The sequence below is a fragment of the Callithrix jacchus genome, chromosome 9, assembly GCF_049354715.1.
Source record: "Callithrix jacchus isolate 240 chromosome 9, calJac240_pri, whole genome shotgun sequence".
Lineage (NCBI taxonomy): Eukaryota > Metazoa > Chordata > Mammalia > Primates > Cebidae > Callithrix > Callithrix jacchus.
In genome coordinates, this window is record NC_133510.1 from 81,583,632 (window position 1) to 81,599,202 (window position 15,571).

Genomic DNA, 15,571 nt, shown 5'->3' on the forward strand with positions numbered 1-15,571 from the left:
GTAGTTACCTTGGTTGTGCATCTAGGGAGAAATATCAGATGGGAGAAAGAAATAGGTGATGGCAAAGGTTACCTTAATACTTGATTTCTGAAGCTGGATTGTGGGTATATTGGTGGCTTCATTGTTAATCTTTACAACGCACACTATTTCCTAATGAAGTTCTAGCCCATAGCTAAAACTCAGTCACCTCATTGATTTAGGAGAGTAGCTGGAAATATATCCCTGCTCTAGCTATGTGGATTTCCCTTGGTGTTGATGAAATAATTATATTCATAGATGTGATTTTAGCTGTTCCTACATAAATCTTTCAAGTTATTCAGTATTTCTAGAGTCTACTCAACTAGGCTGGTAGTCCTTGAAATAGTCACAGCTATTTTTAATACCTCTTAGATGTCTATTAACGTTATCAAGCCATGGCAGTGAAGACATGGAAGAGGAGTTACCCACAGTGTGATCTTCCAAAATTACTTAACATTTCTGTGTCTCAGATTTTGCAAAAATATTTGTATTTATTTATATTATTGGCCTCCTGATACTGAATTCTAGTTCTTCAGTTGTACTCAGGATAGATGTGGGGACACACAAACTGGACAACTATGGTCCAGGAGATGTCGTTTTTGTTGCATCCACAATAGGCTTCCACTCCCTGGAGTGGAAGCATGCCCACAGACAAAAAGCAATCACTCATGTTTCTATCACCTCTGTCATGTCTTTAATATCCAAAAGTCTTTAATATACAAATGAAAGTATGCCCAGATTCATGACAGACATTTATGCTGGGGCCAGGGGTAGAAAACCTGGTCTCCCTACCCTTTTTATTAGTTCAATGTCCAATAAATGAACCTTCCTTTAAGAGTCCACCAATTTATGGGCCTTATTTAGTATTAGGTGAACTAGAGACAAGTAGTACAGATTACACAAAATATTAAAGCAAACCCATATGGTTCACTCTGCAAAAAGCCATCCAGAAGTGTCCCGGAAATGATCAAATGTGTTTCTTTCTCAGCCTTTATCAGAACATTAAGAACCACTGCAGAATCAAATTTTGAAGTAGAGGTTTTGATTGTCTACCATCCTTCTCTCCACAATTACGTTATTAAAATAGTTTTATTTTGTTTTATTTATTTTTTATTTTTTATTTTTTTTTTTGAGGGAGGGAACAAATGAGTAAATGTGGAAAAATATTGGCAAAGGGTGAATTTGTTCTCTCTCTTTTTTTTTTTTGAGACATAGCCTTTGAATGTTATGTTCATGAGGTTACTTATGGAGAGGGCTATGAGAGATGATGAAGTTCTCTTTTTTTTTTTTTTTTTTTTTTTTTTTTAGGGAAAAAGAGAAAAAGAAGGGGAAAAAAAGAAAAAAAGGGAAAAAGGAATATTACTTCATTCCTAAAATGGGTTTCAATAATAGCCGATCAATATTTTGAGTGTTTAAAGTGGTTAATGCATATTTTATGTGTTTAAAATGGAGACCTCTATTGTGTTTATTTGTTCTGGCTCTGAGTTCAAATCCTGGATATCGTTATCTATTTGTTGTCTCGTTGAATCTAAATCTCACTATGTATCTTATGTATCTGGGTGTTAAGATCTCTTATTGTTACATTAATCCTTTTACCCTTGTATCCTTATAGCTTTGAAATTTATTTTGTCAAATGTGAAAATTGCAACTCCTGCTTTTTATTTATTTATTTTTGCTCTCCATTTGGTTGGTACGTTTTTTTTTTTCCAACCCTTTATTTTGAGTCTATGTATATCTTTGGATATACCGTTGGATTTTGTCTGTATCTTTTGATTGGGAGATTTGGTTGATTTAACTTTAGGGTTGCTGCCATTTGATATTAACTGGCTATTTTGTCCTTTTGTTGATAAAAATTCTTCTTTATGTTAACGCTCTTTACTTTTTGGTGTATTTTTAGAAAGGATCATACTGGTTGTTCCTTTCTGTGTATAATGCTTCTTTTAGAAGTTCTTGTAAAGCAGGCCTGGTGGTAATAAAATCTCTGAGTACTTGCTTGTTCCTAAAAGATTTTATTTTTCCTTCAAATGTAAAGCTTAAATTAGCAGGATATGAAATTCTGGGCTGAAAGTTTTGTTCTTTAAGTATATTGAATATTGGCCCCCACTCTCTTCTAGCTTGTAGGGTTTCCGTTGAGAGATCTGCTGTAAGCCTAATAGGCTTACCTTTATGGGTAACTTGATCTTTCTCTCTGGCCGCCCTTAATATTTTCTCCTTCGTTTCGATCTTGGTGAATCTAACGATTATGTGCCTTGGGGTTGGTCTTCTTGAGGAATATCTTTGTGGTGTTCTCTGTATTGCCTGGGGTTGAATAGTGTCCTGCTTTGCTAAATTAGGAAAATTTTCCTGGATAATGTCCTGGAGAGTATTTTCCAGCTTGACTTCATTCTCTCCGTCACATTCAGGTACACCAATCAAGCGTATATTAGGTCTTTTCACATAGTCCCATATTGCTTGGAGACTTTGCTCATTCCTTTTTATCCTTTTTTCTCTATTCTTGTCTTGTCGTTTTGTTTCATTAAGTTGGTCTTCGACCTCTGATACCCTTTCTTCTGCTTGATCCATTCGGCTGTTTAAGCTTGTACATATTTCACTAAGTTCTCGTGTTGTATTTTTCAACTCCATAAGTTCATTTGTATTCCTCTCTATATTGTCTATTCTTTTCAACATTTCATCCAACCTTTTTTCCAAGTTCTTAGTTTCTTTACATTGGGTTAGAACAAGTTCCTTTAACTCCCAGAAGTTTCTTATCATCCACCTTTTAAAGCCTACTTCAGATAATGGAACACAGTCCTTTTCCATCAGGGCTTGTTCCGTTACTGATGAGTCCTTTTCCATCAAGGCTTGTTCGGTTGCTGATGAGTCCTTTTCCATCAGGGCTTGTTCCATTGCTGATGGGTTCTGATTTTGAGTATACTCAGCCTTCTTAGGCTGTTTTTTTCCCTTCATTATAGATGAACCGCCTTTCTAATTAGTTTTCTGAGTCGACGTCCGACTTACTGATTCCCAGTGCTGGGATCCGAGCCACCCACTGTGGCAGCCTAAATAGCAGCAGTAAGACTGATGGTGCTCTTCTGCCCGGGAATCTCTGGTCTGGCTTCCCTCTTGAGTCCGCAACAAACGGCTCTGACTTCCCGGAGCTCCAAACTCCGGTCAGTAGGGGAAGCAGTCCCGTTGGCTCTGCGTGAAGAGCTGCTGCGCCGAGACGCCGGCAAAACCACTGCGGCGGCCACAAGAGTCGCGCTGGCGACCCGTGGGGCTCCTCCACTGGGAATTGGCTAATCGGTGAGTGACGAAAATTCGTCTAAAGATGTGGCGTCGTCTCGTTCTCTGAGCTTTCACTGGGAGCTACAATCCTGAGCTGTTAGTGGTCGGCCATCTTGAATCGATCTCCTTTATTTTGTTTTAAACACAGAATCTCCTCCCACCCACACCCAACCCTCTATGGCTTTGGGTCATTTGATTAGTCTCTCTGGACACACTTTCAAATAGGTTGAGTGAAGCAGCTAAACTATTATTCTCTATGTGTTCAATTAGATAAAAATCCTTCCTCTGATTTCAAAAGAAATTAATGTAAACTTTAATGTTGTTCTTGCTTTATTAGCAAACTGGTTTTCACTACAGTATATTCCTTTTATGATAGAGTATTTGAAACATATATCATTTGTTTCCTTTCTAAGACCTTTAGCTAACATTAGCTCAAACCACTTTTATTTTGCCCCTGAGATAGATTCACCTAAATGATATTTTCCTTGCTAACCTCAACAGCCTGACACAGTATATTACTTTTTGAGTCACTGTCCTCCTTTTCAATTCCAATACTTCCTTAGTCATATCTTTAAGAAAAGGATTTTGTAAAGCCACACAGAAAATAACTACCTGGTTATTTTCCTTTCTTTGGAAATTGTAAAGTTTTGTTGTTCAATGATGGGGCTCTAACTATCTGCTCCAGAGACTTGACTCCCATCAGTATTCTTTTCTTTTTCTTCACCCATTTCTAGATTCTCTTTATTAAATACCATGGATGTTCAGTAAAAAAATCTCCATGGCTAATTTCTTATCTAATTCTGATATAGGGAGCCTTCGTGTTTTTTTCTTTACCAATTGGTTATAAAATCACTAGCAGTAATTCCAGGATAACTGATCTTGAGAAAGATGAGTGGAAGAGAAACCAAAATGATGGCTCTTCTGTCTTTAAGAACATTTTCTAGAAAACAAACAAAAAAATAGTGCTCATCAATTTTTCACCACCAGAATTGGGTATTTCTTAATTTTAAAGAATAATATAAACAAACTTTTTTATAGAAAAAAATCTTAAGTACACAGTCCCTAAAAACTAAATTAATCATCTCCTAGAAGATTACAATGTAAGAATATTACATTCAAGACAGATGACTGTTGTCATTTTACATATTAAAAAACTTCTGCATCCAGATATGTTGGCTCATACCTATAATCTCAGCACTCTGGGAGGCCAAGGTGGGAGGATCACTTGAGCCCAGGAATTCAAAACCAGCCTGGGCAGCTTGGGAAAATCCTGTTTCTATTTTTTAAAAATGCAAAAAATTAGCCTAGCATGGTGGCACACACCTGTAGTCCCAGCTACTAAAGAGGCTATGCTGGGAAAATCACCTGAGCCTGTGAAGTCGAGGCTGCAGTGAGCTACTTTCCTGGAAGAGGTGTCCCCTTCCTCTCCACTAAAATGTCAAATAACTTGTGGAGGGTCTTCCTGAAACCCGCAGAGGAAAATTCAGGCAATGCCTCACATTGATCCGTAATGAGATGGTATCAACATCAATAGAAGATACCCAAGGAAGAAATGACAAGAAATATTTTCAAGGAAGAAGTAATAAGGCATCACATCTGAAGAGTGATGCTGAATTTAAAAAGACATTTGGCCTTACTAAAGATTTGAGAGTGTGTCTTACTCAAATTCCTGACAATTTGACCTCTGGAGAAGGTTTTGATTCCTTTAGCAGTTTGGTAAAGAGTGGTACTTACAAAGAGACAGAGTTTATGGTAAAGGAAGGAGACAAAACAGCAGAATTTTCATAAGAAAAGAAAAGCAAAAACCATATGCAACAATATTGCATGTTCTTCACATGTACCCCAAAACCTAAAAAGCAATAAAATAGATACTTAAAAAAATAAAAATAAAAATAAAAAAGAAGATGGATCACACAGAGAAGAGAAAAACAGAGAATGCTTCTAACACAAACATAAATGGAGGAGTTAGTGTCATCAGTTCTCAACCCCTAAGCAGTAGTTTACCAACTTCAGATGTGTCACAACATAATACTCTCACCAGTCACAGCAAAATCAGACAAGAAAAGAGAACTGAGATAGAATACTATACCCATTAGAAGCAAGAGAAAGGCACATTGAATTCAAATGCAGCTTATGAACAAAGTCGTTCCTTCCATAAAAACTATACTGAAGATGTTTTCCCAGTGACACCACGAGAGTTAGAAGAAACCATTACAGATGAAAAAATAGGAAGACTTAAGCAGGTACTGAGGGAGAAAGAAGAGCTCTTGAAGAAATCGGTAAGAAGATGCACTGCACTCTTGTGTGGTCTACAGAGTAAGACCTTGTCTCCTCCTATCAAAAAGTAAGTCAAAGTTCTTATAACATGAATTAACACCCTTCTACCTTTAATGCTTATAAGTGAAGAATCTATGGCTCACTATTGGCTTAAATGAATGAGATGATGGGAGGAAACCCCATAACCCAGAAATCTGAAAAAAGAAGTAGTGGCAGAAGTAGCAGCAATGATAATGATAAAATGATAATAACAGTCATTAAGTTCTTGCTATGTGCTTGGAACTAGCACTTTATGTGCATTGCTTTTTTAAATACAAAAAAAAGATAAGTGTTATGTTCTTATGTACATATTTTAGATAAGAAAACTGAGGCTTGGAGGAGTTTTGCACATTTTTCAAGGTGACAGTCAATTAGTGGTGAAGCTGAAATTCTACCCAAATTTTGACACCAGAAAATATTTAATTAATTATCTATCCTGGAGAAAGAGCAAAAAGTAAGTATCTTGAAAAACACAGATATAAAGTGAAAAGAATAATAAGATATGCATCTATATTTTAAAAAAAGAAAAATTTAGAGAAATCAATTATTTTTATTTAAAAAACAATTCTGAGTAATGATATTTATAAATAGCTTTTACCAGACAACTAGTGTGGCTACTAAAGATATAAAGTTTAAAGATGTATGAACCTTGATTAAATGTAACTCTTTAGTATCATTGATCAACCAGGAAATTCAGGCCTTTCCACCAACATGTGGAATTTTCTTGATACCTCTCTCATGTTAAGTATTCTTTCTGTGGTTTACAGAAACCTTGGCTAAGTTTCTACTTAATGAATTTCTAGTTCTAAAGTCCCTAATTCCCACTCTTGCCATAAGACACATTTTTCTCATCAGTGCCCCAATCCAATTTAGTTTCTATTCTGCTCCTGTAGCCTAAAATAGATGGCAAAGGAAGCATGAAAGTAGTAAATAGATGAATCCAATAAAAAAGGAATAAAGAAAATATTGAAAATGAGATCTTGATCAGAGCAAAATGTAAAGACAAAATTAATAACACCTTTTTTAACAAAGAAAGAGGAAACAAACCATTAAAATAGATTTTTTTAAAGTTCTGAAAGTAATATCTTTTAAATACCATACAATCAGGGGATAAGCTAATTCTCAATAGCAAAAGACATAGGAATTCTAGATATAAAAGTACTTAAGTAATGGGATAATAAGAGTGACATAGGGAAAGATAGAACAATTGATCCGATTTTCTGTTTAATAAAAATGAGGTGGCTACAATAGACAAAGATGATACACACTCTCTGCAAAGTATGATGTTGTGTCAGCCCAGAACCAGGAGGACATAACCCATTCCCAAGAGCTTGGGGAGAACTTAAGAATGGAGGGAGAGTTAAAAATCTTAGTATATCTACAGCTACTCTTTAAATAGAGTCTTCAAAATATTTATGTACAGAGAATGCTATTAATTCTAAAGTTTAGGACAATATACATGTAAAACCCATTTCTTAATTTAGCCTGCAGTCTCCCTCAAGTAATATTGGGATACAAACCTCTGATACCATTCATGTTGCCAAGGATTCTGGTTAGAGAAAGAGAATGATTGCTAGGTAAGATGTGAAGTAAACAGGAAAAGAAATTGATTAAAATATTGATGGTAGAATCAGGGTCTGGAGCAGAAATTTTAAAATCTGTATTTGTATTCTGATGACTAATTTTTTCTAAAATAAGCATACATTTTTTCTACATGCAGCTATTGGTAAATAGGATAATCCTTCTCCTCCCATTCCTCCTCCTCCAACTGCTTCATCTCCTTTTCCTCCTGTTATTTTTCCTTGTTCTCATCTTCTTCTCCTCTTCTTCACTAAATAATTGAAACAAAATTTAGAACAACTTCTATTATCTTCTTTTCTCCAACTATGAAATTATTTTAAAATAAGATTTGGAGACCGTTTTGGAAAATGGAAAGTGAATATTCACATAAAGTTACAAGTCTGGGGTGCATTATTATTATTATTATTATTATTATTATTATTATTTGAGACGTAGTTTAGCTTTTGTTACCCAGGGTGGAGTGCAATGGCGCGATCTCGGCTCACCGCAACCTCCGACTCCTGGGTGCAGGCAATTCTCCTGCCTCGGCCTCCTGAGTAGCTGGGATTACAGGCATGCGCCACCATGCCCAGCTAATTTTTTGTATTTTTAGTAGAGACGGGGTTTCACCATTTGACCAGGATGGTCTCCATCTCTTGACCTCGTGATCCACCCGCCTCGGCTTCCCAAAGTGCTGGGATTACAGAGGTGAGCCAGGGCGCCCGGCCCCTGGGGTGCATTATTTTTACACTTCTACCTCTAATGTTAAACTTCCTGTTTTTCAAGCATAACCAAAACTCAAGTATTTGTCACTTAGAAGGATACATTTATACCATGTTGCCTTCTTTTCTCATATGCTTAGAATAAGGATCTTAAACATTACATAAGTAGAAGAGATTTAATTAAAAACCGGAAGAAATGTGTTACTGTTAATTGAATTCTTGCTACATTTACCTTTGCACACCAATGTTAATAAAACTCCAGTTCAAAGTTGGATGGGTTTGGGGAATTGAGATAGCTATTTGTTTCCCTACCTGAGATGCCAAGATAATCTCAGTAAAATAAAGAACTCAATTAGGAGAGTTCTTATTTGTAGCTATTGATCAAGTTTACACAAAATACTAGGGTTTCTAAGTAAAACAAGTAAGAGGTTCAAAGGCCTTTAAAGATGTTGAGGGAGTGAGAAAGGGAAATAGTTCTCTGCGTTTTGAAAGCCTTTCACTTGTGGAGCAGATGATGATGGACCCCTCCCTCTCAGAGCTGGGCTCCGCTCCCGCCCCTAGCCTGGCGCGCGGTCCCTTCCCCCAACCCGCTGAGCCTTCCTGTTCGGTATCTCGGTATTACAAAGCTATAAATTGCCTGAGAGCTTAGAGACAATCAGGTCACCACCGCCCTCACAAGGGAAAAGCTTCTTACTTCCGAGCAGAACGGTTCAGCTGGGAAAGGAGGAAGCAGGGAGAGAATCTATGCCTTAGCCGTCACTGCTCTGGCGAGGGGTCGAGAGAGATGGGGGAGGGAGGTGGCAAAAAATAAAAAGCATTCCTAACAATGTCCGCACTTGATCCAAGTCTACAAACTTATCGGTCGCCGCGATGGAAACTCCCAGTGCACTCTCCACGGCCTGGCAGCCGCCGCTGCTGGGTGGAGTCGCGCTCCCGGCCCCACCTATGGGACGGAGCCGCTTCTCCTGCATCTCGGCTCCACCGCACCCTTCTCAGGAAGTCTCCAGGTTTCCAGCAGAGCTCAGCTTCTGCCACCCTCGCTCCCAACCCCGAACCCTAGAAGAATAGCAGGATGAGCCTCGGATAGGCTGGCGGGCCACCTCCCCGCGGCTCAGTTTGAGGACAGTTGTGCGGAACCCTTTCAGGTCCCCACCCTGCCCAGCTTTCACAACTCCGCTGGGTTAAATGGCCAAAGACAAACTTCTGCCTCTCCAGTCCCCAGTCCCGGCTTTTCAAAAACCCACAGCTGGCGAACCCACACACATCGAAACTCCTGGGTCGCTGTTGCAGTCTGGGCATGCTCAGTATCAGGGCAGGTTTTCATTGAAAGTACAAAAAAAATAAAAAAGCTTTGTATTATGCTCTCTTTCTCCTGTGCATATGGCTTGCTGAACAGGTTGTGGGGCATTCCTGAGTCTACCCAGAGGTTTTATCAGATGCCCTTGATTGTGTCTCCTTGGGATCGGTTTTCCTCTTACTTCGCCCCCTCCCTCAACCCGCCTCCACCCCCTTTCCTAAGTCGCTGTCCGCTGTGGGGATGGAGAGACACTAACAGAACTGGGATGGGCGATGCTGGCTGAGCGGATCCACCTATTATTAGTGCGCTGGGATTGGTTCCTTGGCGCAGCGTACCCGAGGTGGAGCCAATCACGATGCTGGGGCTGGGAGGTGATGGGCGGCCGCCTCCTCACTGGAGGGATTCCTGGAGAAGCTGCAGTGTGGGGATGCTCTAGACCGAGTACTGCCCCCAGTGTCTTTCCACCTCCTCCTGCAGCAGCGGCAGCGGCAGCAGCAGCAGCAGCAGCAGTTAGCAACGGCAACTTGAGGCTGCACCCCGGGCAAGACCCCAGGGTGGTGCTCAGCCAAGAAGGGGCTCGGCGCCCCGAAGGGGTGTGTGAAGGGTGGGGGCGGCCAGCTGGGACCAGCTGGTGGCCCTGGAAAACCTCCCACACACCCACACCCACACACCCCTTTTGTGTTGCAGGCTGCCCCTCCAAGAGCGGAGGCAGCGAGAGTACGCGTGTGCCTCGCGCCGGTCCACGCGGGGAGAGCACTGGGGACGGAGACCCGGCACCACCTCCCGGTCCGCCTTCCAGGTAAGGAAGCGGGACTAGCGGCGCGGCCACCTCGGCGGTGCCTATCTGCTCGAATCCATCCCAAAGATTTTCCTTTCAATACACTTGGGTTTTAGTGGTGGAAGTCTGAGACCTAGGGAGGGATCCCCGGGTGGCCTATTGTGAGAAATATGAGACTACATGTGCATCTCCTGGAAAAGCACTTTGCACAGCGCCCGTGATTTAGAGCCTGGAGTTGATGTTGGGCATCCCCCATCTTCTTGCTTCCTCTTTCCTTCTCTTGTTCTTTCTCCTCCGTCCCCCACCCCCAGTCTCAATCTTCTCTTTCTTTCCCATACCTCCCCCCCGCCCACCTCCCACCCTAAGCATGCACAGGGTTTCTTTCTCCTCCTGGAGAGGATTGTCTTTCTTACAGGAAAGAAGGGGAGTGAAGAAAGGAGAAAGATTTATTTCTGTTGAGGAGAGGGATGGGGGGCGTAAACAAAGTAGAATACAACCTCTGCGAAAATCAGAGCACAGAAAACAATTAAACTGAATAAAGGGTGTAGACGAGCCATCCAGCTTGGGCTGTCAGGGAGAGGAAGCGTCAAGTTTGACTTGATTTCCTCCTTGCAAGAGGCTATGTCTCTCACTTGATTCGTTCAAATGGAACAAAAATAAATCGACAATCCAACCCACTTTCAACTGCTTAATTGCTGTTGCTTTTGAGTGCCAACCATCTGACTTTTCCTGTTTCCATCTGTCCTGTGGGGCTGACAATTTGGTATTGCACATCAGTGTTAATATCTGAACTTTGAAAGGTTCCTTGAGTAAGAAAAAAAATTAAAAATATATTATTACTTTCCTGAGGTTCCTTGGTCTGGCCTGTTGTTGGAGGATCAAAAATGTAAAGTTTCAAAACATTTGCAAGGGACAACAGTTCTATAGGGGGGCTTAGATTTCTACTTTGAGAAAGCTAATCTTCTAGTTAGCCTTGTGTACAAGTTGATACTCACTTTCTCCCGTATTAACCCTTCGGTGAAATAAAGCAACTGTTTAACTTTTGTATGGAAGCTACACTTGTGTACGAATTTTCACTGTATTCCTCCTTTCTACTATCTATTTACATTTTATTGTCTGGATACCAAGCTTATGCCTGGCTTTATTTTCTTTTAATAGGAGAATATTTAATGGATGTAAACATGAAGTTTGTACAATTTCAACACTCCCTTTAGAAGGCACATGGAGGGTCAGTTGGACAAGAATCCTCCTGTACTGGAACAAAGTTTAGAAAGTAATTCTAGAAAGATAGCCTAAATTTTAAAAATCCCGAAGGGGAAAACATTTTTGTAACGTCTTGTTAAAAGAAGGAAAAATATATCAAACTAGCAACATGCCCCTAGCTGCCTGCATAATAGGTCAAGTAAATGGTACTTGTTGGACAGAGCTTTTACAGCAGCTTCAGCAGTCTCTAATTCCATCATTGGAGATACAAGCTTTGTTTTCCTATTATTCATCAGGGACAGCTAAGCGATGAGACTGTCAGATGGAAGGAGGTGTAGAGAAGTGCCTCGTTAGATGTAATAGGAAAGCATTCCGAATGAGTCTTACCTGAACACAGAAAAATCAGCAGATGTTAGTATACAAACCACTTCTTTCTATTTATCAGAGGAAATACAGTCTTACTTTTTTTCTTCTAGATGTCCACTTGATATAAGAAAAGGGAATCTTCTATCTTAACTCTGACCTTCTAATTTTATATCTCAGAAAGTATTTTTTCACCAGTATCTTTAATATGTAAGTTTACACACTAACTTAGAAAAGAGCTGGATTCATTTGCCATCAGTATAATGTGTACTATTTTCAAAACCATTTTCCATTTGAGGCAATGATCTCTCCTACCTAAGCAGAATTACCAAGTCACAAAAAAAAAAGATTTTCTTTCTAGGGCTTTGACATTTAAATTACTTTTTTTAAAACACATAGTGTCTCTGTTGAAAGCTAACTCTGATTTTTAGAGGTACCACCTTTTGGTTACAAGGACAAAGGGATAATAATCACTTAATTACCTCATGTGTATGTACAACTGAATTAACAAGTTTAGACATGAAAAGATGTACAAAAAGGAAGCCAGCTGCCTCCATGTGAGAAAAATAAGATTTTGTTGTCTCATTTCTCCACTGTGTTAGGAAAATATGAAAGTTTAGGTTTGGTTTGTGACATTTATTTTCATGACTCTTTGCAAATGTTAATTATAGAAATAATATGTAAAAAGATGGATATGACTAGTTTTCACATACTTCCAAAAAATTAAACATCTGTATATTGGAAATCAGAACTAATTCCAGTATATAGTGAGTGGATTGCAGAGAGAACTTAAATGATATATTATAGAAAATTATTACTCTGTTATCCCGCAGAATAGTCTAATGTCACAATTGCATACAATCTTTCTTTTTTCTCCCTTTGACAGGATATTTCAGTAAATCTCATTGATGTTTCAGAGTAAATATGATAATTATGCCTTAAGGTATTTTTATCAGAACTGAAGACTGCTAATATATAGGGAAAATCCTACTTTCACAAAAATATCACATGATTGAGAGCTGTTGCTGAGTAGTTCTGAACTTCATTTCACAATTCAGAATATTAGTTATTCCATCTATTATCAGATAGTTCTAATCAAGAAATATGAAAATGAATAGCAATGTATTTATATGATTTGCATATTAGACTGAAAATAAAACTAAAAAATAGTATTATATGCGTGTATTAATTATATGCAAGATGAGCTGGAAGATTAACAAAATAAAATATAGAATGTGTTGGAAATCTGAAAGTTAATTTGAACTTCCCCTTAGCCTAATAACACCATTGACATAATTTCAGTTCATCACTTTGATGTCAGTGTATTAAAATAATTTTTAGCAAATTCCTAAAATGGAGTTTTAGAGCCATTTAATCTTAAAGAACACACATTTAATGCAGACAATTATATGAGACTGAAATACAGTTTTTATGATTTCCAGTTTATGCAACAGCCAAGAAGAGGTATCATTAATTTCAAATTGAAAAATAATATTTATTTTTCTAATGGTAATAATTAAATAATTTGGGGAGAACAAAACAGTAAAGCAGTTTGATTATATAATGGAGCAAATCTTTGTCTACTATGACAAGAAACCCATACCAAAGTTAGATTTTCTGCCATTGTGTAATGTAGGTATGGGTCTTGCATGCATTCTTCTGAAAATATAATATTTTTTAAAAATTAAATATCTTATGTAGTTGTAATATTTTTAAATTTTCAAATAATTTATTTTGTCATGAATGAATCTGTATCAAAAGTTTAATACTTGATGTGCCTGATTTTAACTGATTTTTTTTTTTCATTTAAATTGGCCAAAGCCATTTAAACAGAGACAAAGTATTTGGCAATCTAAATAATAATTTCAGTTAGGATTTAAGGATACGTACATATATATGTTTGCATGTGTTTGTGTGTATATATATATATATATACATTCTAAAATTATGTAACTTTTTCAAAAAGGATTAGAAATTCATGGACAGTAGAATATAATTTGCTGAAACTAGGGGGCATTCATGTACAAAGTACCATTTACAGAAAGGTGATGGTGTCTTGGGAATGCTTTTAGTGGTTCTTTGGTTGAAAGTCTGGGAATACTCAGAGATAGTATATTAATGGGAACCTAGATATTTTATTTTAAAATGGGGTGCTATGGCTTTGGGCAGAAGTGATTTTTATATGTGTCATGATTGAAAAAAAACTCTCGGTACAAGATGATGCACTTCTTTATACAGGTAACAAGTCAAACTCATATTTTTACATGGTTTGGATATGAATGTGATGGCTGATAAAAATTCTGTCTTTCTAAGGCTTCTGGTAGATGTTTCTTTCAATACTTGCATTAAGGTAAATGTTCTTAAATATTTATGTAATTGAATGGCATGATTATCATTGAATTGGGTGGGAGAATGTGGATTGATACGTTTTCATTCAGTTCCTCAAGAAATGATCAATAATTTTCCATAATCTTTTTGCAAATTTGATTTAAACTCCACTGAGTGGGCCCATTTTCTTAAGTAGAAATATAACATTTCCAAAAAATAAAAAAAGCTTTTTTTTAAAAAATCTTCTTCGTCTTTTTAAGAGGAGCTAATTTTTGTGTACTATAACATAAACTGTGGAAGCTTGGCATATGAACATTACTCCATTCATATGTATTAGCAACAGTAAATAAACTTATTTAAAATTTTAATGCAAATGTATGCTAACTGTTACAAGTAAGAGAGCATACCATCACTTTCTGTCTATATCAATACAATTTACTTTTGTTTTATTAAAAAAGGAAAACTTTCCTTTAAAATGGACAATAAATATATTGCTATGTTGTAGAAATGGTAAACACTAGAGATGCTATTTCTGCAATTTTAAATATAATATTAGAGATTCTATTGCAAAGAATCTTCCTTTTAAAATGGCATCTACATTACATTATTTTTTAAAAAACAATATTTAAGAGAGTTTCAAAAGAAATTAAAACCTACATTAAAGTAAAATAACATTTATGGTAGTGTTATAAATGAATTTTCTAACATGTCTTTGACAAATGCAAAACAGATATTTTAAAGAATTGTTTCTATAATTGCTCTAATTTTTATATTTCTTTAAACCTCAAGTTCTAATTGCTGATTTCCATATTTTACCAATGGTGCAAATGAAAGGTCAAAGTTTATCTTTCTTGGTCACTGCTATTTTGGAGATATAAAGAAAGCATAGTGGTTACTCCCATAAATATCTCACATACAGTATGTTTAACATATTACTTAATGCACATAGAAAGGCATTTTGTTAAAGAGAAGCTCTAGAAAATTATAAAGCAGATGAAGATAAAAAACATGCCTCCTATTTCTTAGCTGTTTGTACAAACTGAGAGCTAGGGAATTTCCATGTAGAATGGGATTGGGCTATAAACTAGTGTAAGAATCTAGTGAAACTATTTGGTTAAGATATGATTTCCAAGAATTCATAACAGCCTCGTTGGACAACATTTCATCACAGATACTAGCTTACAACAATGCTACAGCAACCATAAATACTGTACATAAGACATAGCTAAAAGTGCCTCAATTAGAAATTAATTTCTGATTGAAATATCCAGTTAATTAAATTCAGGTGTGGTACTGAAACTTGGTCATACCTTAGCTCAAAGAACCTGTTTCTCTACTTGTAAAATGTAGCTTTGTTAATAATTTTAAAGTACTAAGGTTCCAATATTTTTTTTTTGCCAAAGGGTATTATATAAGTAAAAGTAATTGTGTCTTATTTCCTGTGATACAAAAATGCTTTCTTTTTCTTTTGAAACAGTTTAACTAAAATCAAAGATAAAACGTACATATACACTTAAATACAAACACATTTGACGAGTTTGAAATATGAACATTCTTATTCTGCAATTGCTTACATGAGAAGTACTGTCTCCTATCCTCTTCCAGGAGACAGTACTTCCAGAAGTACTGTCTCCTGTGCCTCTTCTGTGACAGCAACCATCATTTCAGTCCCTTAGGATTAGAAAGGAAAGCAGACGAACCCACCTGAAAACTCTGGTGAAA

At 37.3% G+C, this 15,571-nt stretch overlaps 1 protein-coding gene and 1 pseudogene across 42 annotated transcripts in view; both read left to right on the forward strand.

Annotated features, from left to right (window-relative positions):
* The first annotated feature begins 4,728 nt into the window (after positions 1-4,728).
* Positions 4,729-5,602, forward strand: LOC100401404 (ligand-dependent nuclear receptor-interacting factor 1 pseudogene; annotated as a pseudogene).
* A 3,975-nt stretch (positions 5,603-9,577) lies between these two features.
* The window catches only part of SYT1 (synaptotagmin 1), a 583,472-nt gene continuing 577,478 nt past the window's right edge, over positions 9,578-15,571 (forward strand). For 36 of the 42 annotated variants that reach the window (XM_078336942.1, XM_078336967.1, XM_078336938.1 and 33 more), the window contains exon 1: positions 9,578-9,976. The gene's annotated coding sequence lies outside the window, so the exon portion shown is untranslated. Of the gene's footprint in view, positions 9,977-13,591; positions 13,760-15,571 lie in introns of those variants that run through there. The other 6 variants (XM_078336941.1, XM_078336966.1, XM_078336940.1 and 3 more) reach the window with 1 other exon arrangement.